This window comes from Mus pahari, chromosome 15, assembly GCF_900095145.1.
Source record: "Mus pahari chromosome 15, PAHARI_EIJ_v1.1, whole genome shotgun sequence".
Classification (NCBI taxonomy): domain Eukaryota; kingdom Metazoa; phylum Chordata; class Mammalia; order Rodentia; family Muridae; genus Mus; species Mus pahari.
In genome coordinates this window covers 18,516,471-18,527,798 of record NC_034604.1, presented here as the reverse complement: position 1 = coordinate 18,527,798, position 11,328 = coordinate 18,516,471, and the positions used below count along the sequence as shown (strand labels likewise).

General features: G+C 36.5%; 1 protein-coding gene across 5 annotated transcripts in view; it reads left to right on the top strand.

Annotated features, from left to right (window-relative positions):
* The window catches only part of Nol4 (nucleolar protein 4), a 334,364-nt gene that overhangs the window by 185,993 nt on the left and 137,043 nt on the right, over positions 1-11,328 (top strand). The gene's annotated exons all lie outside the window — the stretch shown is intronic.

Sequence of the window (11,328 nt, the reverse complement as noted above, 5' to 3'; positions counted from 1 at the left end):
CTCCCAAATGCTGGGATTAAAGGTATGTGTCACCACCGCCCGGCTAGTTTTTCTAGGTATAGGACTGAGGACCTTGTTTCCTTGTTGGCTGTCAGTGGGATGTCTGTCAGTGTCTTAAGTTGCCCTGAAAGTTTTTGGATGCAGTCCTCTTCATTCTTCTTTGGTGGCCAAAACATTTATGCTTTATATGCTTTGCTTCTCTGTACAATTTATTAATCTCACCCATTTAGATAAACTCCCTATCTGAGATTAGCTGTGCCACATAACATAGCATGCTTAAGGGAGTAATGCTTGGTGATACTTGCAGATTCTGAAAAATGAGACAGGACGACTGTCACAGTGTCTAATTTAATGTATATGAAAACTAGGTTAGAAACGTGTAAGAATATAGGAAGAGCCTACTGACAGAGTCATAGTCTAGTTCTCATATGGACACTAACAGTATGATATGAGATCCTGATAATCTGTCTATAAATAGTTATATTTAGCTTCTGGAAAAGTGTGTAAAATCTTTCAAATGTTGAGTAACTCTCTCTGTCTCAGAAGTTACTCAAGTAACTATGGGAGCAAAGCTCTTTCTTCTATTTAACCTATTTTGATGAACACAAGGCAGATATTCAATAGATTTTTGGGTCACTTTGTTCATCATGCTAACATAAATCAAGTTAAGACACCCTGAATCAAAGAATGCCATCAAGAAGATGGTGGGATGTGATGCGAAATCTCCCCATGTGACAGTGACTGTAAAAAATGAACATAACATCACTAAAAATCTAGCAATCACTTGAGGATGACCATACACATAACCCAATCAAAGCCAGTAGGAATATGTAAGAAAACAGAACAGATATATGAAGTGAATGTTGACATGACACAACACTACATAAAGAAATAAATACCTTGTAGCTTTGGCCTTCCACATTCTTTGAAGGTAAACAAAACATATTAAATGGACTATTCAGTTATGTCCTACTCTATGGCTTGGATGTGTTTGGCCTACATGGTTTGGATGTGTTGCGTCATCAGCTATAACTTGCCCTAGGGATCACATGTCACAGTCTTTCACTAAGGGAATTCAGAACAGAAGCTCAAGCAGGAACTGAAGCAAAAAACCAGGGAGGAATATTGATCACGGGCTCCTCACTCTCTTGCTTCTTCTCAACTAGCTTTCTTATTTAAGCCTTGGACCCCATTGCTTGGGATGACATATCCTGGAGAGGACTAGACCATCATATATCAATCAGCAATCAGAATATATACCTCAAGCATGTCCATGGCCAATCTGATCAAGGCAACCTATCAACTGAGACTTCCTCAGATAACTCTGCGCTGTATTAATTTAACATCTGAAGCTGAGACACTAGATTTTCTCCCATGCCAAAGAAATATTTCACTCTAGTAAAAATAAACTTTAAAGTTGCTTTTTGAGTGTAGTGGTAATAAAAGGGACAGCTATTTCACCGTTAAGCAAAACAAACACAAAAAATGATAAGTTATTGAAAAAAAATCTATTGCCAAGTGTGTACAGAATCCGTGAAAAATTGATCACCTACTAACATAGAAAAATGGTGACCAGAAAAACAATGAAATTTCAGTGGCAACACTTTTTATGCTTTCTAGGTGTTAGAAAACACCAAGTTCCTATGACACTTTTCCTTTGTTCCCTATCTCCATTTCTTCCAAGGTGAACAGGGGTAATACCTAAAGAGACCTCCCCTTCTCAATTAGAAGGGAAGGACTACGATGCAGCTTCCCCAGTGGTTCATTTAAACACAAACATTTGGCTGTTATCACATACATCACACCACTACACACCACTAAACAATCTCTTAGACACAAAGACACTTGTCTTTATGTCATCTGCATATTCATATTTTTTCCAGATGAAACTAATGGTACACATATGCTATTTCCAGCTGTTATATCCAGTGGTTGTAGAGAATAGACCCATTGTCCTGAAATGGGGTGATTAAATTTTTAGCTCATGAACGTGGAAATATATAATATATAATTGATGATTAATTGATATGTTTATTGAGTAATTTATATACACCAGTGAGGTGAAACTTAGGGATAAACGTGAAACATTTGACAGTAATTGAAGATATCCAGTAAAGTTTGTAACCCAAGATTTTTTTTTATTTTTTATTATTTTCTTTATTTACATTTCAAATGCTATCCCGAAAGTTTCCTATACACCTCCCCCACCTCTGCTCCCCTACCCAGCCACTCCCACTACTTGGCCCAGGCCTTGCCTTGTGCTGGGTCATATAAAGTTTGCAAGACCAAGGGGCCTCTCTTCCCAATGATGGCTAATTAGGCCATCTTCTGCTACATATGCAGCTAGANACACAATCTCAGGGGGTACTGGTTAGTTCATATTGTTGTTCCACCTACAGGGTTGCAGCCCCCTTCAGGTCCTTGGTAACCCAAGATTTTAATCTGGTTCCAAACCACAAATTGTACTGATGATGAGCAAACATCACTGTACATCCCACAATTTCATTTCTTCTTGCATATGTTAAGCTACTCTGGGACTTGCTGTTTGTCTGTCTTAGAGTGTGATCTTTGCGTTGCCATCAAGAATTTTGTTGATAACCTCTTTCCTTCTGTTGAGCAGTACAGGGAATGCTTCAGGTGTCTTCTAAGGACACACTTCCTTATCTGTTTTGCTGTTTGTTTTCTGTGGAGGTTCACCCCAGGTTTCATAAAAACAAACAAACAAACAAAAAACAAAAAACATGTTTGATCCAGGCAGACAGGAGACCCGTTTTCTGATTATTTTATGTGTCTACCCTCCCATTATATTCCTATGGGATTCTGTGAGGTGGATGGCCCTTCCAACAGTGCTCACCTACAAGGGTCAAAGAGAAGCTAGTCAAGATCCTACCCGTTTGTTCCATACATAAGCCTATCAAAGCTTGGTCTTTTATATTTTTTTTATTTCTTTTCAGATCTTGACAATAAAGGACTTCCTGATTTATTATTGACAGTACAAAGAGTATGAAAGAGTATGACATACTCGCACTCAAAACCTTCTTAATTTGTTGCTGGGCTAAGTGCCAATGTAGGGCAACCTCTTTTTGGATCACATTCATTTTAACCTCAATTAGAACATATCTTTTCAACATAACTTAATCTAAATCTCTATGTTTGTTTGTGTGACTTAGTTATCAGTTTGTAACAGTTAATAATTAATGACTTGAGCCATTTCTCCTCGAAAGTGTCAAATAATCTGCTAATAGAATAACCCTTTACTACTAATGCATAATAATGTCCTGTTGCTGTTGTACCCTTAGTGTTTTCAGGTACATATCCCTCAGGTGGTTTTCTCTGAAATACACTGATTTCCATGTAATGATTGTCTTAGATTCATCTTAAGTTTAACATGATATTTTGTCATTGTAAATATTATCTACAGTATAATGCTAAATTTTGCACGGTCTACAGTATTGCCTTAGTTTTAATTTATGCTAGCAAATAAGTTCATAAGTGCATGAATACCATCCACACTTGTATAATTGCTTTTTCTTATCTATGATGTTGTTCAATCTATTTATCTAATCTGGTTTTGAGTCTTTATATCTGTGATGTTACTTTTGTGTAAAAAAACTAGGCTAGGTTCTGCAGAGGAGTACAAATACATATGAAAGGACCACAATCTTCCCAAGACACCTCAAGAACAAGTTCTCAGAACAAAGGAGATTTATTTACCCCAGAGAGATAAAAGAATAAGAGGACAGAAAGTAAGAGACAACGATAGGAGATAGACTACTGGAAAAAAGGGAAAAGCAACACAAGAATAGGAGGAAAGGATATTTATCCTGGAGAGACAAAGGAGTGCCTCTGGACAGAGAGGAGACAAACATGGTCCATAGGCAAAACACAGTTTGTAAAGGGAAGGGAGAGATACAAAGCTAGGATGAGTTGGCTTGTTTTGATTGGTCATGTTAATTAAGGTTCACACAAGGGAGCTTTTGATTGCTTGACTCCAATACTTTGATAGCTGGATCATTGGAGTCAACCTTGAAAGAAAGAAACGGTCAAGTAAGGGAATTGACCTTGTGGCTAGCTTTAGGAATGCACTCTAACAGTTTTTAGCTAAGCAGAGGGAATGGAGAAGCAAGAGCAAGACTTCCCAGAGCCATGTTTGCCATGCTCTGGCCTGCTTGAACCCATTTATATAAGATGTAAAATGCCTATGGTCTGTTGAAATGGCTCTGTGCTTAATGTGCTGACTTAAGTTGTGCCAAGCAATCATGAGGACCTGAATTCAGATCCTCAGAGTATGAATAAATGCTGGTAAGTCTATAATATCAACCTCAGTATGTAGGTACAGGACAAGTCAGACTAGCCATATAGAGGAACCCTCAGTTTGACTGAGAAACTTTGCCTCTGTAAATAAGATGGAAGCACAGAAGGCCTGGTTTCCATCATCTCTGGCTATCCAAATGCACCCAGACAAAAACATATGTATACATACATGCTTCAAATACATAAGCACACACACACACACACACACACACACACACACACACACCTTCACACACAATCATATAAACCCATGCACATGAAAATAGAGAAAATGCTTAGCTTATGGAAATTTAAACTCTAATATACATTTTGAAAGTCATGGCTAGAAAAGCTTTGCAGAAAAGGGAAATAAATCAACTCCCATTGATGTGTGTCATATCAGTGATGGGGAAAAGGACTTGGAAACTGGTAATGGTGATAGAATTGATTATTTAGGAACAATAGTACAATTTAAAACAAATATATTAAGCTGCAGTTTAACTAACTCAAGAGCACCTGATCTGGAGTGTGTAGATGGATCAGTGTGTGTGTGTGTATGTGTGTATGTGTGTGTGTGTGTGTGTATGTATGTGTGTGTGTATGTGTGTGTGTATGTGTGTGTGTGTGTGTATGTGTGTGTGTGTTTGTGGTGTGTTAAAATGACTTTATCAAATCATATTGAAAATATTAAAATTGTAAAATATTAAAATGGTCTAATGTTTAGACAATAAGCCACTGAAATTTATTATAGCAGTGTTCATTTATAAGACTAAATCATCCTAAAAATCACTGAGTAGTTTTGCCATGGGTCATTTGTTACTTGCTTAGTGATCACAGAGATAAATGGCCTGTCCTAAGACTAACCTGATGTTATCAATGAGTTCTCCAAGTTCCTGGCTTTGGAGACTCATTAACTCATCATGGAAACAAGAATCCATAACAAAGTACCCACAGTTCCTTGAAGTCCATATTCCCATTGTATTATGTAGAAGCTTCTAGCTCTTTGCTTATTCCTGGAGCTGCTTGTGAGATGTGTAAATCGAATAAACTTCAAACAATAACATTATATATAGCCATGAATCTTTTTTTTTTCTTCAAATTCTCCCTCTTGTACCAGGCCTTCTATGACATCTTCATGCCATCGTCCTAATTCTCCCTGATTTAAGTAATCATAATCATCACTTAGTATTTATAAAATATGATAAAGCAGGAATATTTGTGATTTCCCTTCATCTGAACATGCCTCGATATTAATTTTACTTTATATGAAACTCTCAGGAACTTGATACTGCTTTGCTCCTGACTTATAGCTTTGTTTTAGCCTACTATCAGAAAAATTTAATATGGTTTATATTTGAATTTACCATGCCTAGTGGCATATCTTGTTCACTCTGAGTGTTTAATAAAAAGTTTGTTTATTTTCAGTATTTATTTTATGTGTATTCCCTACACACACACACACACACACACACACGCAGTATTTATATGCAGTGCCCACGGAAGTAACAATACATCATATATCCTTGATTTACAGAAGTTTGTGAGCTACCGTGTGAGTGCTTTAGATCCTCCAAAGGAGCAGCAAGTGTTCAAACCCACTGATCCACTTCTCTAGCCCAGGGTAGAACATGTAATACAAAATAGATAATCAAGGCTACCTTTTGTTGATAGATAAAAATTAGCTTTATTGTTTGATCATTGTGCTGGATTTTAATAACTTGTCAGTCTCCATATTACCTTTTTAGATTAAATCTAATTTTAAGAGTGAATTAAGGGCTACCAAACAATACAAGACAAGCTACCTTCTGCAGTATTAGTTCAGTAGAAGAACTGAAAGCATTATTTCTCACCCTCCGTAAAAATTAATTCTATGATTTAAAAACCAATGTTTTGTGCTCTTCCTAGTGTTTGTCAAACCTGCTTTTATTAACCACAGTAAATTTGTCCTTGGTCTGAATATTTTGATCTCAAACCTTGGCTTCATTTTCCTGTAAACACTCAAGGTTTTATTTTCAAATAGTATACAATCCAAAGAATGTTGTGCAGTGCAAACTGTGTATTTTAAAAACATAATTAATTTGAAAAAGGTTTCATTTGATAGCCAGGTTCCATCCCATTATCCTCCTGCCTTAGCTTGCCAGGAGCTGGGGCTTTAATATTTTAAACTATTCTCTCTCCCAAGTGGAACTGAGTCGGCCTCACTTGAGCACTTCAGCTTGGTGAGCTTTTTGAGTTCTGTGGACTGTATCTTGGGTATTCTGTACTGTTTAAAGTTAATATCCACTTATGAGTGAGTACATATCATGCATGTCCTTTTGGGTCTGTGTTACCTCACTCAGGATGATATTTTCTAGTTCCATCCATTTGCCTGCAAAACTCAGGATGTCCTTGTTCTTAAAAGCTGAGTAGTATTTCATTGTGTAAATGAACCACATTTTCTGTATCCATTCATCTGTTGTGGGGCATCTAGGTTGTTTCCAGCTTCTGGCTACCACAAATAGGGCAGCTATGAACATAGTGGAACATGTGCCCCTGTGGCATTGTGGGGCATCTTTTGGCTATATTCCCAAAGAGTGGTATAACTGGGTCTTCTGGTAGATCTATTTCCAATTTTCTGAGGAACCTCCAGATTGATTTCCAGAGTGGTTATACCAGTTTGNAATCCCACCAGCAATGGAGGAGTGTTCCTCTTTCTCCACATCCTCTCCAACATGTGTTGTCACCTAACTTTTTGATCGTAGCCACTCTGATTGGTGTACGGTGGAATCTCAGGGTCATTTTGATTTAGTTTCTCTGATCGCTAAGGACTTTGAACATTTCTTTAGGTGCTTCTCAGCCATTCAAGATTCTTCAGTTGTGAGTGCAGGTTTTCTATTTGTTTTCTCAAAGCAGTGAGCCTAATGAGCATGATAAAGTCAGATATATACACACATACACACACACACACACACACACACACACACACACACACATAAGCAAGTGAACAAGAGAGAGACAGAGACTGATATACACAGCATCCACATTCGTATTCATACTCAAAAATACACACAGTAACAAATTTATACTGTATACAATGATAAAATTTAGTAGGCTTCATAGGGAGAAAGCTTCCTCTTATATTTGGTTGCCATTAAAATTACCTTCACACAAATCAGTGATGAGAGCGTCCAAAGTAGTCATAGTTCTAGATCCTTACTAGCGGATGGTTGGAATGGGGACTAAAGCAGGAGAATGAGATGAATAGCTCTCCACTTGGAATTACTACCTTCTCTACAGGACCTAGGACAGAGGTAACAGGTATGTAAGTCCCTACAACACTAATACTACTCCATCAACCTCATCGAAGGATGCATTAAATCCAAATAGTCTCTGCACTCCCCATGTCTGTGAATTCCACACTATTGTGTCATCACATTCTACACTCTCATCCGTTGCTAGGTATCCTGGGGACCCCTGTTCACACAAGAGTCATGTACTGTTTTTCCTTCAGACTTAATATAGTGCCTTGGTTCTTAATATAGTGCCAGATGCTGTGGTACCCAAGTTTAATCCTTGAGAGAAGACCCATCAACCTGAAAGCAAGAACCTGAAGCCCCTCCCCTCAACACACACTACAAATAGAAACACTCTTCTCTTAGTGTAGCATCCTGTTAGCTACATACCAGCAGCCAAGGCTGATGGAGCCAACCACACTGGGTAAGAAGGCAGACGACTCCTTGAGAGCAGTGAATTGATGTGAGTTGATTATGATAAACTGGAGAATATAAATTTGCTAATGTGCTTGAATGAAGCAAGACAATAAAAATTGCTAATTTATCCTCTAAGGTTTAATCAGTGCTCTACATTGATTATTTAAATGTCAATACCTAAAATTTGTTTCAAATTTGATTTTTTTAAAAACTAGCATGGGATGTTATTGTTAAGCATTTAAATTACAAGGTATATCTAATAAAAATAAATGTAATTTACTGACTTGTTCTATAAGACACATTGATTTACTTAGGAATCAAATATGTAAAGCTATTGAGTTTGGTTACCTTGGTAACATCTGGAGTGAACTACTCCATCTAAAAATATTTCTTACATTGTTTATATTTTACATAAAAATTATGATTAAATGATATTTGTGAGCGATTCTCCAAATGGTAATTTCCATCCAACCTAATATATAAATATGTTTATCTCTGTACTACCTATATATTATGATTTCAGATTAAAGAAAAACGTGGTAGGTTTAATTTTTAATTTTGAAAGAAATTGGATTTGGTTTGTGCTAGCAATTGATTTGATTGAAAATGTAACACAAATTTAGGTTATTTGTTCTATATTAGTAAAGCTTTCCAAAAAACAGAAGATTTAATTTATATTCAGGGAATACTAGTGAACAAATGTTAGGGCATGTGCTTATGAGTGAAATCATTATATTTAAACATGTCCATTGTGTTCTTCTTTAGACTCTCGTCAAGTGAAACAACAAATAAAATATTCCACTGTGTATTAGCATAAATGCTTCAATTAGAATATAATAGCACACATATTTTTCCAGATTACTTTGACAGATAATTCCATTTAATTCTGTATTTAAAATACTACACATTTCATTGTTAGGAGGTTGCTTTTGTTTTCTCGAAGAAATGGCTGTGGAAACATTATATTGTTTGTGAACTGTCTTGAGCATTCCTGTGTACATGTGCTGTGTGCATAAACTGGCTTTGACCAGAAATATAAAGTGTATATGCAGTATAATTTGCCATTTTAATATGTTTTAACTTTTCCACAAATCTGTTTTAAATTATTTTTTAAATCTTTTTATTTAAATTTATATGATGTGCCTTTATTTCCTTTCCATCCTGGGATGATCGTGTTCATCTGGACCCCTGCCTGTCCCATTTCTTCTCTTTACTGTTCTGCTCTTCCGCTCCCTGTCCATCTTTGCCTCCAGAGATGATTTTTGATGGCTTCTGATTCTGTTAACTGATCTCCTTCAACTTTCATTTTACCCCATTCATTCTCCTGAACTCTTAAAAGTCTGTGTGATATCTTTAAAATAGAATTTTACAGTCTGGTGTGTTCCTTTAACCTAGCTAAGATAGAAACAGGATGCCAAGTTCGAGGCAAGTCTGAGCTATGTGGGAAGATACCATCTCATATAGCTAAACAACTTCAGAAAATATTTTCCCATGTTACCTCTCGAAGCAGTTATAAAATATTCCTATTTACTCCAGGTGAATGCCCGACCCTCTGACAGACACATCACTTCCTATGCTTTTTCCCCCTCCCTTCCTTTCCCATTCTCTTTTTGATGCTCATTGTGATCTGTTCATCATTTTGCTCATGCTGATTGGCCTGCTGGGAAAAGTCCCAGCATCTTCACTTGGCAGATGCTTCCTATCTTTAGGAGTTCAATCATGCTACCACACTAACAGAAGCTTGGCTTTTTGTCCTTGATAGCAACTGTCTTTCTCTGTATTATGTTTTACTTTTCTATCTCTTTATTTGTGAACTCAATCAAAGCAGAATGTCTATAGGCCAAGTATTTATTTGTATATTGGATTCAGGGTAGGCCTAAAAATGATCTAGGGTAAGTAAATAAGTATATCCATTTTAAAGTATCAATGTATATTACTATGAATTCAATCTATTAAAAACACTAGCAATAACATTACACCCCACAAAACTGCATATTTCATAATATCCAGAAAAGTGTAAAAAAAAAATCACATTACATTTTACTTCTCTTAATCATTTGTAGTCCTATGGTTACAATTTAGTAATATTCCTTTAGAAAAATAGCTTGTGAGATGTATTCTTTATGAACCTTCATGGTCCATGATAAATTTGACATAAGAAAAATATAACATAATTGTTTTATGTAAATTTTATCTAAATATCTTTCCTATATACACTGAAACAAAATCAACCACTCTAGCCAGGCTTTCCTATTCAATATTTAATGAGCTGCATTTCCCTAAATATTAAAATGAAATTGAGTAACTGTCTAAGTAGATAATATATTACATATATATGTTCATCCAAGACATACATAATATATTATACTGACATATTATAATAATATAATTATATAATACTTGTAACTATTTCACTAACTCACTTTACTATTTTTTAAATCTTTGCCATTTTGGAACTTTTTTTGCTATTCAGATCAACCCTGGTAGAATTGTACTTTTAGATTCGTAGAGCTATACACAAAGATTAAAATTTAAATTGTGTACACCTAAAACTCCCTCAACTATAATGCTTGGGACAAAGATTATGAGTGGTTTTAATATCCTTTACATAAATACTTAATACTCATCAAGGATGTAGCAATGTACCCACCTGGATAGGAGCTGCTAGTTATGAACAAATTGCCCCAAGTCTGAATATTCTTTTTAAATTATTAATCATTCTATTCATTTACATTTCAAATAATATCCCTCTTCCCAGTTACCCCTCCACAAACCCCCATAACCATCTCCCCTCTCTCCTCTCCCCTTTGCCTCTATGAGGATGCTCCTTTCCCCACTCTCTTCTTACTGCTCTAGCATCTAGGCTGGGGCATCAAGCTTCCACTGGACCAAGGGCTTCCCTTCCCATTGATGTCAGATAAGGCCATCCTCTGCTACAGAATTATCTGGAGCCATGGATCCCTCCATGTACATAATCTTTGCTTGATGGTTTAGTCCCTGGGAACTCTGGGTGGTCTAGTTAGTTGATATTGATGTTCTTCCTATGGGGTTGCAGTCCCTTCTTCCATTGGGGTCCCCAGACTCAGTCCAATGATTGGCTGATAATATCTGCATGAATATTGGTCAGGTGCTGGTAGAACCACTCAGGGAACAGCCATACCAGGCTCCTGTTGATATAGTGTTGGGGTTTGGTGTCTGCAGATGGGATGGATCTCTAGGTGAGGTAGTCTCTTGGTGGCCTTTCCTTCAGTCCCTGTTCCATTTTGTGTCCTTGTTTTTCCTTTTGACAGAAACATTTCTGACTATTCTTTTTTTTTTTTTTTTTTTTTTTTTTTTTTTTTTTTTT